The following is a 17311-nucleotide window of genomic DNA, read 5'->3' as shown; positions in this document are numbered from 1 at the left end:
ACATGCTAGAAATGCTCCAATTGAGCTAATTAGCTTATTGTGAGAATATTGCAATTGTCTGACAAAAGCGAAAAATGTAAATTTCCAATTTCAACCAAACATGCTAGAAATGCTCCAATTGAGCTAATTAGCTTATTGTGAGAATATTACAAACGTCTGACAAAAGTAAAAAATGTAAATTTCTGATTTCAACCAAACATGCTAGAAATGCTCCAATTGAGCTAATTAGCTTATTGTGAGAATATTACAAACGTCTGACAAAACTGAATAAGCTAATTAGCTCAATTGGAGCATTTCTAGCATGTTTGGTTGAAATTGGAAATTTACATTTTTCAGTTTTGTCAGACGTTTGTAATATTTTCACAATAAGCTAATTAGCTCAATTTGAGCATTTCTAGCGTGTTTGGTTCAAATTGGAAATTTACATTTTTCACTTTTGTCGGACGTTTGTAATATTCTCACAATAAGCTAATTAGCTCAATTGGAGCATTTCTAGCATGTTTGGTTGAAATTGAAAATTTACATTTTTCAGTTTTGTCAGACGTTTGTAATATTCTCACAATAAGCTAATTAGCTCAATTGGAGCATTTCTAGCATGTTTGGTTGAAATTGGAAATTTGCATTTTTCACTTTTGTCAGACAATTGCAATATTCACTCAATAAGCTAATTAGCTCAATTGGAGCATTTCTAGCATGTTTGGTTGAAATTGGAAATTTACATTTTTCAGTTTTGTCAGACGTTTGTACACTTCTTACAGTAAGCTTATTCCCGCATTTGGAGCATTTCTAGCATGTTTGGTTGAAATTGGAAATTTACATTTTTCAGTTTTGTCAGACGTTTGTAATATTCTCACAATAAGCTAATTAGCTCAATTGGAGCATTTCTAGCATGTTTAGTTGAAATTGGAAATTTGCTTTTTTCACTTTTGTCAGACAATTGCAATATTCTCTCAATAAGCTAGTTAGCTCAATTGGAGCATTTCTAGCATGTTTGGTTGAAATTGGAAATTTACATTTTTCAGCATTGTCAGACGTTTGTAAAATTCTTACAGTAGGCTTATTTGCGCAATTTGAGCATTTCTAGCATGTTTGGTTGAAATTGGAAATTTACATTTTTCAGTTTTGTCAGACGTTTGTAATATTCTCACAATAAGCTAATTAGCTCAATTGGAGCATTTCTAGCATGTTTGGTTGAAATTGGAATTTTACATTTTTCAGTTTTGTCAGACGTTTGTAATATTCTCACAATAAGCTAATTAGCTCAATTGGAGCATTTCTAGCATGTTTGGTTGAAATTGGAAATTTTTATTTTTCGCTTTTGTCAGACAATTGCAATATTCTCACAATAAGCTAATTAGCTCAATTGGAGCATTTCTAGCATGTTTGGTTGAAATTGGAAGTTTACATTTTTCAGTTTTGTCAGACGTTTGTAATATTCTCACAATAAGCTAATTAGCTCAATTGGAGCATTTTTAGCATGTTTGGTTGAAATTGGAACTTTACATTTTTCACTTTTGTCAGACAATTGCAATATTCTCACAATTAGCTAATTAGCTCAATTGGAGCATTTCTAGCATGTTTAGTTGAAATTGGAAATTTACAATTTTCAGTTTTGTCATACGTTTGTAATATTCTCACAATAAGCTAATTAGCTCAATTGGAGCATTTCTAGCATGTTTGGTTGAAATTGGAATTTTACATTTTTCAGTTTTGTCAGACGTTTGTAATATTCTCACAATAAGCTAATTAGCTCAATTGGAGCATTTCTAGCATGTTTGGTTGAAATTGGAAATTTACATTTTTCAGTTTTGTCAGACGTTTGTAATATTTCAACCAAACATGCTAGAAATGTTCCAATTGAGCTAATTAGCTTATTGTGAGAATATTACAAACGTCTGACAAAAGTGAAAAATGTAAAATTCCAATTTCAACCAAACATGCTAGAAATGCTCCAATTGAGCTAATTAGCTTATTGTGAGAATATTGCAATTGTCTGACAAAAGTGAAAAATGTAAATTTCCAATTTCAACCAAACATGCTAGAAATGCTCCAATTGAGCTAATTAGCTTATTGTGAGAATATTGCAATTGTCTGACAAAAGTGAAAAATGTAAATTTCCAATTTCAACCAAACATGCTAGAAATGCTCCAATTGAGCTAATTAGCTTATTGTGAGAATATTACAAACGTCTAACAAAACTGAAAAATGTAAATTTCCAATTTCAACCAAACATGCTAGAAATGCTCCATTTGAGCTAATTAGCTTTTTGTGAGAATATTACAAACGTCTGACAAAACTGATAAATGTAAATTTCCAATTTCAACCAAACATGCTAGAAATGCTCCAATTGAGCTAATTAGCTTATTGTGAGAATATTACAAACGTCTGACAAAACTGAAAAATGTAAATTTCCAATTTCAACCAAACATGCTAGAAATGCTCCAATTGAGCTAATTAGCTCATTGTGAGAATATTACAAACGTATGACAAAACTGAAAAATGTAAATTTCCAATTTCAACTAAACATGCTAGAAATGCTCCAATTGAGCTAATTAGCTAATTGTGAGAATATTGCAATTGTCTGACAAAAGTGAAAAATGTAAATTTCCAATTTCAACCAAACATGCTAGAAATGCTCCAATTGAGCTAATTAGCTTATTGTGAGAATATTGCAATTGTCTGACAAAAGTCAAAAATGTAAAGTTCCAATTTCAACCAAACATGCTAGAAATGCTCCAATTGAGCTAATTAGCTTATTGTGAGAATATTACAAACGTCTGACAAAACTGAAAAATGTAAATTTCCAATTTCAACCAAACATGCTAGAAATGCTCCAATTGAGCTAATTAGCTTATTGTGAGAATATTACAAACGTCTGACAAAGCTGAAAAATGTAAATTTCCAATTTCAACCAAACATGCTAGAAATGCTCCAATTGAGCTAATTAGCTTATTGTGAGAATATTGCAATTGTCTGACAAAAGTGAAAAATGTAAGTTTCCAATTTCAACCAAACATGCTAGAAATGCTCCAATTGAGCTAATTAGCTTATTGTGAGAATATTACAAACGTCTGACAAAACTGAAAAATGTAAATTTCCAATTTCAACCAAACATGCTAGAAATGCTCAAATTGCGCAAATAAGCCTACTGTAAGAATTTTACAAACGTCTGACAAAGCTGAAAAATGTAAATTTCCAATTTGAACCAAACATGCTAGAAATGCTCCAATTGAGCTAATTAGCTTATTGAGAGAATATTGCAATTGTCTGACAAAAGTGAAAAATGTAAATTTCCAATTTCAACTAAACATGCTAGAAATGCTCCAATTAAGCTAATTAGCTTATTGTGAGAATAATACAAACGTCTGACAAAACTGAAAAATGTGAATTTTCAATTTGAACCAAACATGCTAGAAATGCTCAAATTGAGCTAATTAGCTTATTGTGAGAATATTACAAACGTCTGACAAAACTGAAAAATGTAAATTTCCAATTTCAACCAAACATGCTAGAAATGCTCCAATTGAGCTAATTAGCTTATTGTGAGAATATTACAAACGTCTGACCAAACTGAAAAATGTAAATTTCCAATTTCAACCAAACAAGCTAGAAATGCTCCAATTGAGCTAATTAGCTTATTGTGAGAATATTACAAACGTCTGACAAAACTGAAAAATGTAAATTTCCAATTTCAACCAAACATGCTAGAAATGCTCCAATTGAGCTAATTAGCTTATTGATAGAATATTGCAATTGTCTGACAAAACTGAAAAATGTAATTTCCAATTTCAACCAAACATGCTAGAAATGCTCCAATTGAGCTAATTAGCTTATTGTTGGAATAGTACAAACGTCTGACAAAAGTGAAAAATGTAAATTTCCAATTTCAACCAAACATGCTAGAAATGCTCCAATTGAGCTAATTAGCTTATTGTGAGAATATTACAAACGTCTGACAAAACTGAAAAATGTAAATTTCCAATTTCAACCAAACATGCTAGAAATGCTCCAATTGAGCTAATTAGCTTATTGTGAGAATATTACAAACGTGTGACAAAAGTAAAAAATGTAAATTTCCAATTTCAACCAAACATGCTAGAAATGCTCCAATTGAGCTAATTAGCTTATTGTGAGAATATTGCAATTGTCTGACAAAAGTGACAAATGTAAATTTCCAATTTCAACCAAACATGCTAGAAATGTTCCAATTGAGCTAATTAGCTTATTGTGAGAATATTGCAATTGTCTGACAAAAGTGAAAAATGTAAATTTCCAATTTCAACCAAACATGCTAGAAATGTTCCAATTGAGCTAATTAGCTTATTGTGAGAATATTACAAACGTCTGACAAAAGTGAAAAATTTATAATTCCAATTTCAATCAAACATGCTAGAAATGCTCCAATTGCGCAAATAAGCCTACTGTAAGACTTTTACAAACGTCTGACAAAACTGAAAACTTAAATTTTCAATTTCAACCAAACATGCTAGAAATGCTCCAATTGAGCTAATTAGCTTATTGTGAGAATATTGCAATTGTTTGACGAAAGTGAAAAATGTAAATTTCCAATTTCAACCAAAAATGCTAGAAATGCTCCAATTGAGCTAATTAGCTTATTGTGAGAATATTACAAACGTCTGACAAAACTGAAAAATGTAAATTTCCAATTTCAACCAAACATGCTAGAAAGGCTCCAATTGAGCTAATTAGCTTATTGTGAGAATATTGCAATTGTCTGACAAAAGCGAAAAATGTAAATTTCCAATTTCAACTAAACATGCTAGAAATGCTCCAATTGAGCTAATTAGCTTATTGCGAGAATATTACAAACGTCTGACAAAAGTGAAAAATGTAAATTTCTAATTTCAACCAAACATGCTAGAAATGCTCCAATTGAGCTAATTAGCTTAATGTGAGAATATTACAAACGTCTGACAAAACTGAAAAATGTAAATTTCCAATTTCAACCAAACATGCTAGAAATGCTCCAATTGAGCTAATTAGCTTATTGTGAGAATATTGCAATTGTCTGACAAAAGCGAAAAATGTAAATTTCCAATTTCAACCAAACATGCTAGAAATGCTCCAATTGAGCTAATTAGCTTATTGTGAGAATATTACAAACGTCTGACAAAACTGAAAAATGTAAATTGCCAATTTCAACCAAACATGCTAGAAATGCTCCAATTGAGCTAATTAGCTTATTGTGAGAATATTGCAATTGTCTGACAAAAGCGAAAAATGTAAATTTCCAATTTCAACCAAACATGCTAGAAAGGCTCCAATTGAGCTAATTAGCTTATTGTGAAAATATTGCAATTGTCTGACAAAAGTGAAAAATGTAAGTTTCCAATTTCAACCAAACATGCTAGAAAGGCTCCAATTGAGCTAATTAGCTTATTGTGAAAATATTGCAATTGTCTGACAAAAGTGAAAAATGTAAATTTCCAATTTCAACCAAACATGCTAGAAATGTTCCAATTGAGCTAATTAGCTTATTGTGAGAATATTGCAATTGTCTGACAAAAGTGAAAAATGCAAATTTCCAATTTCAACCAAACATGCTAGAAATGCTCCAATTGAGCTAAATAGCTTATTGTGAGAATATTACAAACGTCTGACAAAACTGAAAAATGTAAATTTTCAATTTCAACCAAACATGCTAGAAATGCTCCAATTGAGCTAATTAGCTTATTGTGAGACTATTACAAACGTCCGACAAAAGTGAAAAATGTAAATTTCCAATTTGAACCAAACATGCTAGAAATGCTCCAATTGAGCTAATTAGCTTATTGTGAGAATATTACAAACGTCTGACCAAACTGAAAAATGTAAATTTCCAATTTCAACCAAACAAGCTAGAAATGCTCCAATTGAGCTAATTAGCTTATTGTGAGAATATTACAAACGTCTGACAAAACTGAAAAATAGAAATTTCCAATTTCAACCAAACATGCTAGAAATGCTCCAATTGAGCTAATTAGCTTATTGATAGAATATTGCAATTGTCTGACAAAACTGAAAAATGTAATTTCCAATTTCAACCAAACATGCTAGAAATGCTCCAATTGAGCTAATTAGCTTATTGTTAGTATATTACAAACGTCTGACAAAAGTGAAAAATTTATAATTCCAATTTCAATCAAACATCCTAGAAATGCTCCAATTGCGCAAATAAGCCTACTGTAAGAATTTTACAAACGTCTGACAAAACTGAAAATTTAAATTTTCAATTTCAACCAAACATGCTAGAAATGCTCCAATTGCGCAAATAAGCCTACTGTAAGAATTTTACAAACGTCTGACAAAACTGAAAATTTAAATTTTCAATTTCAACCAAACATGCTAGAAATGCTCCAATTGAGCTAATAAGCTTATTGTGAGAATATTGCAATTGTTTGACAAAAGTGAAAAATGTAAATTTCCAATTTCAACCAAACATGCTAGAAATGCTCCAATTGAGCTAATTAGCTTATTGTGAGAATATTACAAACGTCTGACAAAAGTGAAAAATGTAAATTTCCAATTTCAACCAAACATGCTAGAAATGCTCCAATTGAGCTAATTAGCTTATTGTGAGAATATTACAAACGTCTGACAAAACTGAAAAATGTAAATTTCCAATTTGAACCAAACATGCTAGAAATGCTCCAATTGAGCTAATTAGCTTATTGTGAGAATATTGCAATTGTCTGACAAAAGCGAAAAATGTAAATTTCCAATTTCAACCAAACATGCTAGAAATGCTCCAATTGAGCTAATTAGCTTATTGTGAGAATATTACAAACGTCTGACAAAAGTAAAAAATGTAAATTTCTGATTTCAACCAAACATGCTAGAAATGCTCCAATTGAGCTAATTAGCTTATTGTGAGAATATTACAAACGTCTGACAAAAGTGAAAAATTTATAATTCCAATTTCAATCAAACATCCTAGAAATGCTCCAATTGCGCAAATAAGCCTACTGTAAGAATTTTACAAACGTCTGACAAAACTGAAAATTTAAATTTTCAATTTCAACCAAACATGCTAGAAATGCTCCAATTGAGCTAATTAGCTTATTGTGAGAATATTGTAATTGTTTGACAAAAGTGAAAAATGTAAACTTCCAATTTCAACCAAACATGCTAGAAATGCTCCAATTGAGCTAATTAGCTTATTGTGAGAACATTACAAACGTCTGACAAAACTGAAAAATGTAAATTTCCAATTTCAACCAAACATGCTAGAAAGGCTCCAATTGAGCTAATTAGCTTATTGTGAGAATATTGCAATTGTCTGACAAAAGCGAAAAATGTAAATTTCCAATTTCAACCAAACATGCTAGAAATGCTCCAATTGAGCTAATTAGCTTATTGTGAGAATATTACAAACGTCTGACAAAAGTGAAAAATGTAAATTTCCAATTTCAACCAAACATGCTAGAAATGCTCCAATTGAGCTAATTAGCTTATTGTGAGAATATTACAAACGTCTGACAAAACTGAAAAATGTAAATTGCCAATTTCAACCAAACATGCTAGAAATGCTCCAATTGAGCTAATTAGCTTATTGTGAGAATATTGCAATTGTCTGACAAAAGCGAAAAATGTAAATTTCCAATTTCAACCAAACATGCTAGAAATGCTCCAATTGAGCTAATTAGCTTATTGTGAGAATATTACAAACGTCTGACAAAACTGAAAAATAGAAATTTCCAATTTCAACCAAACATGCTAGAAAGGCTCCAATTGAGCTAATTAGCTTATTGTGAAAATATTGCAATTGTCTGACAAAAGTGAAAAATGTAAGTTTCCAATTTCAACCAAACATGCTAGAAAGGCTCCAATTGAGCTAATTAGCTTATTGTGAAAATATTGCAATTGTCTGACAAAACTGAAAAATGTAAATTTCCAATTTCAACCAAACATGCTAGAAATGTTCCAATTGAGTTAATTAGCTTATTGTGAGAATATTGCAATTGTCTGACAAAAGTGAAAAATGTAAATTTCCAATTTCACTCAAACATGCTAGAAATGCTCCAATTGAGCTAATTAGCTTATTGTGAGAATATTGCAATTGTCTGACAAAAGTGAAAAATGTAAGTTTCCAATTTCAACCAAACATGCTAGAAATGCTCCAATTGAGCTAATTAGCTTATTGTGAGAATATTACAAACGTCTGACAAAACTGAAAAATGTAAATTTCCAATTTCAACCAAAGATGCTAGAAATGCTCAAATTGCGCTAATTAGCTTATTGTGAAAATATTACAAACGTCTAACAAAACTGAAAAATGTAAATTTCCAATTTTAACCAAACATGCTAGAAATGCTCCAATTGAGCTAATTAGCTTATTGTGAGAATATTACAAACGTCTGACCAAACTGAAAAATGTAAATTTCCAATTTCAACCAAACAAGCTAGAAATGCTCCAATTGAGCTAATTAGCTTATTGTGAGAATATTACAAACGTCTGACAAAACTGAAAGATAGAAATTTCCAATTTCAACCAAACATGCTAGAAATGCTCCAATTGAGCTAATTAGCTTATTGATAGAATATTGCAATTGTCTGACAAAACTGAAAAATGTAATTTCCAATTTCAACCAAACATGCTAGAAATGCTCCAATTGAGCTAATTAGCTTATTGTGAGAATATTACAAACGTCTGAAAAAACTGAAAAATGTAAATTTCCAATTTCAACCAAACATGCTAGAAATGCTCCAATTGAGCTAATTAGCTTATTGTGAGAATATTACAAACGTCTGACAAAAGTAAAAAATGTAAATTTCTGATTTCAACCAAACATGCTAGAAATGCTCCAATTGAGCTAATTAGCTTATTGTGAGAATATTGCAATTGTCTGACAAAAGCGAAAAATGTAAATTTCCAATTTCAACCAAACATGCTAGAAATGCTCCAATTGAGCTAATTAGCTTATTGTGAGAATATTACAAACGTCTGACAAAACTGAAAAATGTAAATTTCCAATTTCAACCAAACATGCTAGAAATGCTCCAATTGAGCTAATTAGCTTATTGTGAAAATATTGCAATTGTCTGACAAAAGTGAAAAATGTAAATTTCCAATTTCAACCAAACATGCTAGAAATGTTCCAATTGAGCTAATTAGCTTATTGTGAGAATATTGCAATTGTCTGACAAAAGTGAAAAATGTAAATTTCCAATTTCAACCAAACATGCTAGAAATGCTCCAATTGAGCTAATTAGTTTATTGTGAAAATATTACAAACGTCTGACAAAACTGAAAAATGTAAATTTCCAATTTCAACCAAACATGCTAGAAATGCTCCAATTGAGCTAATTAGCTTATTGTGAGAATATTACAAACGTCTGACAAAACTGAAAAATTTATAATTCCAATTTCAATCAAACATGCTAGAAATGCTCCAATTGCGCAAATAAGCCTACTGTAAGAATTTTACAAACGTCTGACAAAACTGAAAATTTAAATTTTCAATTTCAACCAAACATGCTAGAAATGCTCCAATTGAGCTAATAAGCTTATTGTGAGAATATTGCAATTGTTTGACAAAAGTGAAAAATGTAAATTTCCAATTTCAACCAAACATGCTAGAAATGCTCCAATTGAGCTAATTAGCTTATTGTGAGAATATTACAAACGTCTGACAAAAGTGAAAAAGGTAAATTTCCAATTTCAACCAAACATGCTAGAAAGGCTCCAATTGAGCTAATTAGCTTATTGTGAGAATATTGCAATTGTCTGACAAAAGCGAAAAATGTAAATTTCCAATTTCAACCAAACATGCTAGAAATGCTCCAATTGAGCTAATTAGCTTATTGTGAGAATATTACAAACGTCTGACAAAAGTGAAAAATGTAAATTTCCAATTTCAACCAAACATGCTAGAAATGCTCCAATTGAGCTAATTAGCTTATTGTGAGAATATTACAAACGTCTGACAAAACTGAAAAATGTAAATTTCCAATTTGAACCAAACATGCTAGAAATGCTCCAATTGAGCTAATTAGCTTATTGTGAGAATATTGCAATTGTCTGACAAAAGCGAAAAATGTAAATTTCCAATTTCAACCAAACATGCTAGAAATGCTCCAATTGAGCTAATTAGCTTATTGTGAGAATATTACAAACGTCTGACAAAAGTAAAAAATGTAAATTTCTGATTTCAACCAAACATGCTAGAAATGCTCCAATTGAGCTAATTAGCTTATTGTGAGAATATTACAAACGTCTGACAAAACTGAATAAGCTAATTAGCTCAATTGGAGCATTTCTAGCATGTTTGGTTGAAATTGGAAATTTACATTTTTCAGTTTTGTCAGACGTTTGTAATATTTTCACAATAAGCTAATTAGCTCAATTTGAGCATTTCTAGCGTGTTTGGTTCAAATTGGAAATTTACATTTTTCACTTTTGTCGGACGTTTGTAATATTCTCACAATAAGCTAATTAGCTCAATTGGAGCATTTCTAGCATGTTTGGTTGAAATTGAAAATTTACATTTTTCAGTTTTGTCAGACGTTTGTAATATTCTCACAATAAGCTAATTAGCTCAATTGGAGCATTTCTAGCATGTTTGGTTGAAATTGGAAATTTGCATTTTTCACTTTTGTCAGACAATTGCAATATTCACTCAATAAGCTAATTAGCTCAATTGGAGCATTTCTAGCATGTTTGGTTGAAATTGGAAATTTACATTTTTCAGTTTTGTCAGACGTTTGTACACTTCTTACAGTAAGCTTATTCCCGCATTTGGAGCATTTCTAGCATGTTTGGTTGAAATTGGAAATTTACATTTTTCAGTTTTGTCAGACGTTTGTAATATTCTCACAATAAGCTAATTAGCTCAATTGGAGCATTTCTAGCATGTTTAGTTGAAATTGGAAATTTGCTTTTTTCACTTTTGTCAGACAATTGCAATATTCTCTCAATAAGCTAGTTAGCTCAATTGGAGCATTTCTAGCATGTTTGGTTGAAATTGGAAATTTACATTTTTCAGCATTGTCAGACGTTTGTAAAATTCTTACAGTAGGCTTATTTGCGCAATTTGAGCATTTCTAGCATGTTTGGTTGAAATTGGAAATTTACATTTTTCAGTTTTGTCAGACGTTTGTAATATTCTCACAATAAGCTAATTAGCTCAATTGGAGCATTTCTAGCATGTTTGGTTGAAATTGGAATTTTACATTTTTCAGTTTTGTCAGACGTTTGTAATATTCTCACAATAAGCTAATTAGCTCAATTGGAGCATTTCTAGCATGTTTGGTTGAAATTGGAAATTTTTATTTTTCGCTTTTGTCAGACAATTGCAATATTCTCACAATAAGCTAATTAGCTCAATTGGAGCATTTCTAGCATGTTTGGTTGAAATTGGAAGTTTACATTTTTCAGTTTTGTCAGACGTTTGTAATATTCTCACAATAAGCTAATTAGCTCAATTGGAGCATTTTTAGCATGTTTGGTTGAAATTGGAACTTTACATTTTTCACTTTTGTCAGACAATTGCAATATTCTCACAATTAGCTAATTAGCTCAATTGGAGCATTTCTAGCATGTTTAGTTGAAATTGGAAATTTACAATTTTCAGTTTTGTCATACGTTTGTAATATTCTCACAATAAGCTAATTAGCTCAATTGGAGCATTTCTAGCATGTTTGGTTGAAATTGGAATTTTACATTTTTCAGTTTTGTCAGACGTTTGTAATATTCTCACAATAAGCTAATTAGCTCAATTGGAGCATTTCTAGCATGTTTGGTTGAAATTGGAAATTTACATTTTTCAGTTTTGTCAGACGTTTGTAATATTTCAACCAAACATGCTAGAAATGTTCCAATTGAGCTAATTAGCTTATTGTGAGAATATTACAAACGTCTGACAAAAGTGAAAAATGTAAAATTCCAATTTCAACCAAACATGCTAGAAATGCTCCAATTGAGCTAATTAGCTTATTGTGAGAATATTGCAATTGTCTGACAAAAGTGAAAAATGTAAATTTCCAATTTCAACCAAACATGCTAGAAATGCTCCAATTGAGCTAATTAGCTTATTGTGAGAATATTGCAATTGTCTGACAAAAGTGAAAAATGTAAATTTCCAATTTCAACCAAACATGCTAGAAATGCTCCAATTGAGCTAATTAGCTTATTGTGAGAATATTACAAACGTCTAACAAAACTGAAAAATGTAAATTTCCAATTTCAACCAAACATGCTAGAAATGCTCCATTTGAGCTAATTAGCTTTTTGTGAGAATATTACAAACGTCTGACAAAACTGATAAATGTAAATTTCCAATTTCAACCAAACATGCTAGAAAGGCTCCAATTGAGCTAATTAGCTTATTGTGAAAATATTGCAATTGTCTGACAAAACTGAAAAATGTAAATTTCCAATTTCAACCAAACATGCTAGAAATGTTCCAATTGAGTTAATTAGCTTATTGTGAGAATATTGCAATTGTCTGACAAAAGTGAAAAATGTAAATTTCCAATTTCACTCAAACATGCTAGAAATGCTCCAATTGAGCTAATTAGCTTATTGTGAGAATATTGCAATTGTCTGACAAAAGTGAAAAATGTAAGTTTCCAATTTCAACCAAACATGCTAGAAATGCTCCAATTGAGCTAATTAGCTTATTGTGAGAATATTACAAACGTCTGACAAAACTGAAAAATGTAAATTTCCAATTTCAACCAAAGATGCTAGAAATGCTCAAATTGCGCTAATTAGCTTATTGTGAAAATATTACAAACGTCTAACAAAACTGAAAAATGTAAATTTCCAATTTTAACCAAACATGCTAGAAATGCTCCAATTGAGCTAATTAGCTTATTGTGAGAATATTACAAACGTCTGACCAAACTGAAAAATGTAAATTTCCAATTTCAACCAAACAAGCTAGAAATGCTCCAATTGAGCTAATTAGCTTATTGTGAGAATATTACAAACGTCTGACAAAACTGAAAGATAGAAATTTCCAATTTCAACCAAACATGCTAGAAATGCTCCAATTGAGCTAATTAGCTTATTGATAGAATATTGCAATTGTCTGACAAAACTGAAAAATGTAATTTCCAATTTCAACCAAACATGCTAGAAATGCTCCAATTGAGCTAATTAGCTTATTGTGAGAATATTACAAACGTCTGAAAAAACTGAAAAATGTAAATTTCCAATTTCAACCAAACATGCTAGAAATGCTCCAATTGAGCTAATTAGCTTATTGTGAGAATATTACAAACGTCTGACAAAAGTAAAAAATGTAAATTTCTGATTTCAACCAAACATGCTAGAAATGCTCCAATTGAGCTAATTAGCTTATTGTGAGAATATTGCAATTGTCTGACAAAAGCGAAAAATGTAAATTTCCAATTTCAACCAAACATGCTAGAAATGCTCCAATTGAGCTAATTAGCTTATTGTGAGAATATTACAAACGTCTGACAAAACTGAAAAATGTAAATTTCCAATTTCAACCAAACATGCTAGAAATGCTCCAATTGAGCTAATTAGCTTATTGTGAAAATATTGCAATTGTCTGACAAAAGTGAAAAATGTAAATTTCCAATTTCAACCAAACATGCTAGAAATGTTCCAATTGAGCTAATTAGCTTATTGTGAGAATATTGCAATTGTCTGACAAAAGTGAAAAATGTAAATTTCCAATTTCAACCAAACATGCTAGAAATGCTCCAATTGAGCTAATTAGCTTATTGTGAAAATATTACAAACGTCTGACAAAACTGAAAAATGTAAATTTCCAATTTCAACCAAACATGCTAGAAATGCTCCAATTGAGCTAATTAGCTTATTGTGAGAATATTACAAACGTCTGACAAAACTGAAAAATTTATAATTCCAATTTCAATCAAACATGCTAGAAATGCTCCAATTGCGCAAATAAGCCTACTGTAAGAATTTTACAAACGTCTGACAAAAGTGAAAAATGCAAATTTTCAATTTCAACCAAACATGCTAGAAATGCTCCAATTGAGCTAATAAGCTTATTGTGAGAATATTGCAATTGTTTGACAAAAGTGAAAAATGTAAATTTCCAATTTCAACCAAACATGCTAGAAATGCTCCAATTGAGCTAATTAGCTTATTGTGAGAATATTACAAACGTCTGACAAAAGTGAAAAATGTAAATTTCCAATTTCAACCAAACATGCTAGAAAGGCTCCAATTGAGCTAATTAGCTTATTGTGAGAATATTGCAATTGTCTGACAAAAGCGAAAAATGTAAATTTCCAATTTCAACCAAACATGCTAGAAATGCTCCAATTGAGCTAATTAGCTTATTGTGAGAATATTACAAACGTCTGACAAAAGTGAAAAATGTAAATTTCCAATTTCAACCAAACATGCTAGAAATGCTCCAATTGAGCTAATTAGCTTATTGTGAGAATATTACAAACGTCTGACAAAACTGAAAAATGTAAATTTCCAATTTGAACCAAACATGCTAGAAATGCTCCAATTGAGCTAATTAGCTTATTGTGAGAATATTGCAATTGTCTGACAAAAGCGAAAAATGTAAATTTCCAATTTCAACCAAACATGCTAGAAATGCTCCAATTGAGCTAATTAGCTTATTGTGAGAATATTACAAACGTCTGACAAAAGTAAAAAATGTAAATTTCTGATTTCAACCAAACATGCTAGAAATGCTCCAATTGAGCTAATTAGCTTATTGTGAGAATATTACAAACGTCTGACAAAACTGAATAAGCTAATTAGCTCAATTGGAGCATTTCTAGCATGTTTGGTTGAAATTGGAAATTTACATTTTTCAGTTTTGTCAGACGTTTGTAATATTTTCACAATAAGCTAATTAGCTCAATTTGAGCATTTCTAGCGTGTTTGGTTCAAATTGGAAATTTACATTTTTCACTTTTGTCGGACGTTTGTAATATTCTCACAATAAGCTAATTAGCTCAATTGGAGCATTTCTAGCATGTTTGGTTGAAATTGAAAATTTACATTTTTCAGTTTTGTCAGACGTTTGTAATATTCTCACAATAAGCTAATTAGCTCAATTGGAGCATTTCTAGCATGTTTGGTTGAAATTGGAAATTTACATTTTTCAGTTTTGTCAGACGTTTGTACACTTCTTACAGTAAGCTTATTCCCGCATTTGGAGCATTTCTAGCATGTTTGGTTGAAATTGGAAATTTACATTTTTCAGTTTTGTCAGACGTTTGTAATATTCTCACAATAAGCTAATTAGCTCAATTGGAGCATTTCTAGCATGTTTAGTTGAAATTGGAAATTTGCTTTTTTCACTTTTGTCAGACAATTGCAATATTCTCTCAATAAGCTAGTTAGCTCAATTGGAGCATTTCTAGCATGTTTGGTTGAAATTGGAAATTTACATTTTTCAGCATTGTCAGACGTTTGTAAAATTCTTACAGTAGGCTTATTTGCGCAATTTGAGCATTTCTAGCATGTTTGGTTGAAATTGGAAATTTACATTTTTCAGTTTTGTCAGACGTTTGTAATATTCTCACAATAAGCTAATTAGCTCAATTGGAGCATTTCTAGCATGTTTGGTTGAAATTGGAATTTTACATTTTTCAGTTTTGTCAGACGTTTGTAATATTCTCACAATAAGCTAATTAGCTCAATTGGAGCATTTCTAGCATGTTTGGTTGAAATTGGAAATTTTTATTTTTCGCTTTTGTCAGACAATTGCAATATTCTCACAATAAGCTAATTAGCTCAATTGGAGCATTTCTAGCATGTTTGGTTGAAATTGGAAGTTTACATTTTTCAGTTTTGTCAGACGTTTGTAATATTCTCACAATAAGCTAATTAGCTCAATTGGAGCATTTTTAGCATGTTTGGTTGAAATTGGAACTTTACATTTTTCACTTTTGTCAGACAATTGCAATATTCTCACAATTAGCTAATTAGCTCAATTGGAGCATTTCTAGCATGTTTAGTTGAAATTGGAAATTTACAATTTTCAGTTTTGTCATACGTTTGTAATATTCTCACAATAAGCTAATTAGCTCAATTGGAGCATTTCTAGCATGTTTGGTTGAAATTGGAATTTTACATTTTTCAGTTTTGTCAGACGTTTGTAATATTCTCACAATAAGCTAATTAGCTCAATTGGAGCATTTCTAGCATGTTTGGTTGAAATTGGAAATTTACATTTTTCAGTTTTGTCAGACGTTTGTAATATTTCAACCAAACATGCTAGAAATGTTCCAATTGAGCTAATTAGCTTATTGTGAGAATATTACAAACGTCTGACAAAAGTGAAAAATGTAAAATTCCAATTTCAACCAAACATGCTAGAAATGCTCCAATTGAGCTAATTAGCTTATTGTGAGAATATTGCAATTGTCTGACAAAAGTGAAAAATGTAAATTTCCAATTTCAACCAAACATGCTAGAAATGCTCCAATTGAGCTAATTAGCTTATTGTGAGAATATTGCAATTGTCTGACAAAAGTGAAAAATGTAAATTTCCAATTTCAACCAAACATGCTAGAAATGCTCCAATTGAGCTAATTAGCTTATTGTGAGAATATTACAAACGTCTAACAAAACTGAAAAATGTAAATTTCCAATTTCAACCAAACATGCTAGAAATGCTCCATTTGCGCTAATTAGCTTTTTGTGAGAATATTACAAACGTCTGACAAAACTGATAAATGTAAATTTCCAATTTCAACCAAACATGCTAGAAATGCTCCAATTGAGCTAATTAGCTTATTGTGAGAATATTACAAACGTCTGACAAAACTGAAAAATGTAAATTTCCAATTACAACCAAACATGCTAGAAATGCTCCAATTGAGCTAATTAGCTCATTGTGAGAATATTACAAACGTATGACAAAACTGAAAAATGTAAATTTCCAATTTCAACTAAACATGCTAGAAATGCTCCAATTGAGCTAATTAGCTAATTGTGAGAATATTGCAATTGTCTGACAAAAGTGAAAAATGTAAATTTCCAATTTCAACCAAACATGCTAGAAATGCTCCAATTGAGCTAATTAGCTTATTGTGAGAATATTGCAATTGTCTGACAAAAGTCAAAAATGTAAAGTTCCAATTTCAACCAAACATGCTAGAAATGCTCCAATTGAGCTAATTAGCTTATTGTGAGAATATTACAAACGTCTGACAAAACTGAAAAATGTAAATTTCTGATTTCAACCAAACATGCTAGAAATGCTCCAATTGAGCTAATTAGCTTATTGTGAGAATATTACAAACGTCTGACAAAGCTGAAAAATGTAAATTTCCAATTTCAACCAAACATGCTAGAAATGCTCCAATTGAGCTAATTAGCTTATTGTGAGAATAT

Source organism: Watersipora subatra, unplaced genomic scaffold, assembly GCF_963576615.1.
Source record: "Watersipora subatra unplaced genomic scaffold, tzWatSuba1.1 SCAFFOLD_51, whole genome shotgun sequence".
Lineage (NCBI taxonomy): Eukaryota > Metazoa > Bryozoa > Gymnolaemata > Cheilostomatida > Watersiporidae > Watersipora > Watersipora subatra.
Note: the sequence above shows the minus strand (reverse complement) of the source record.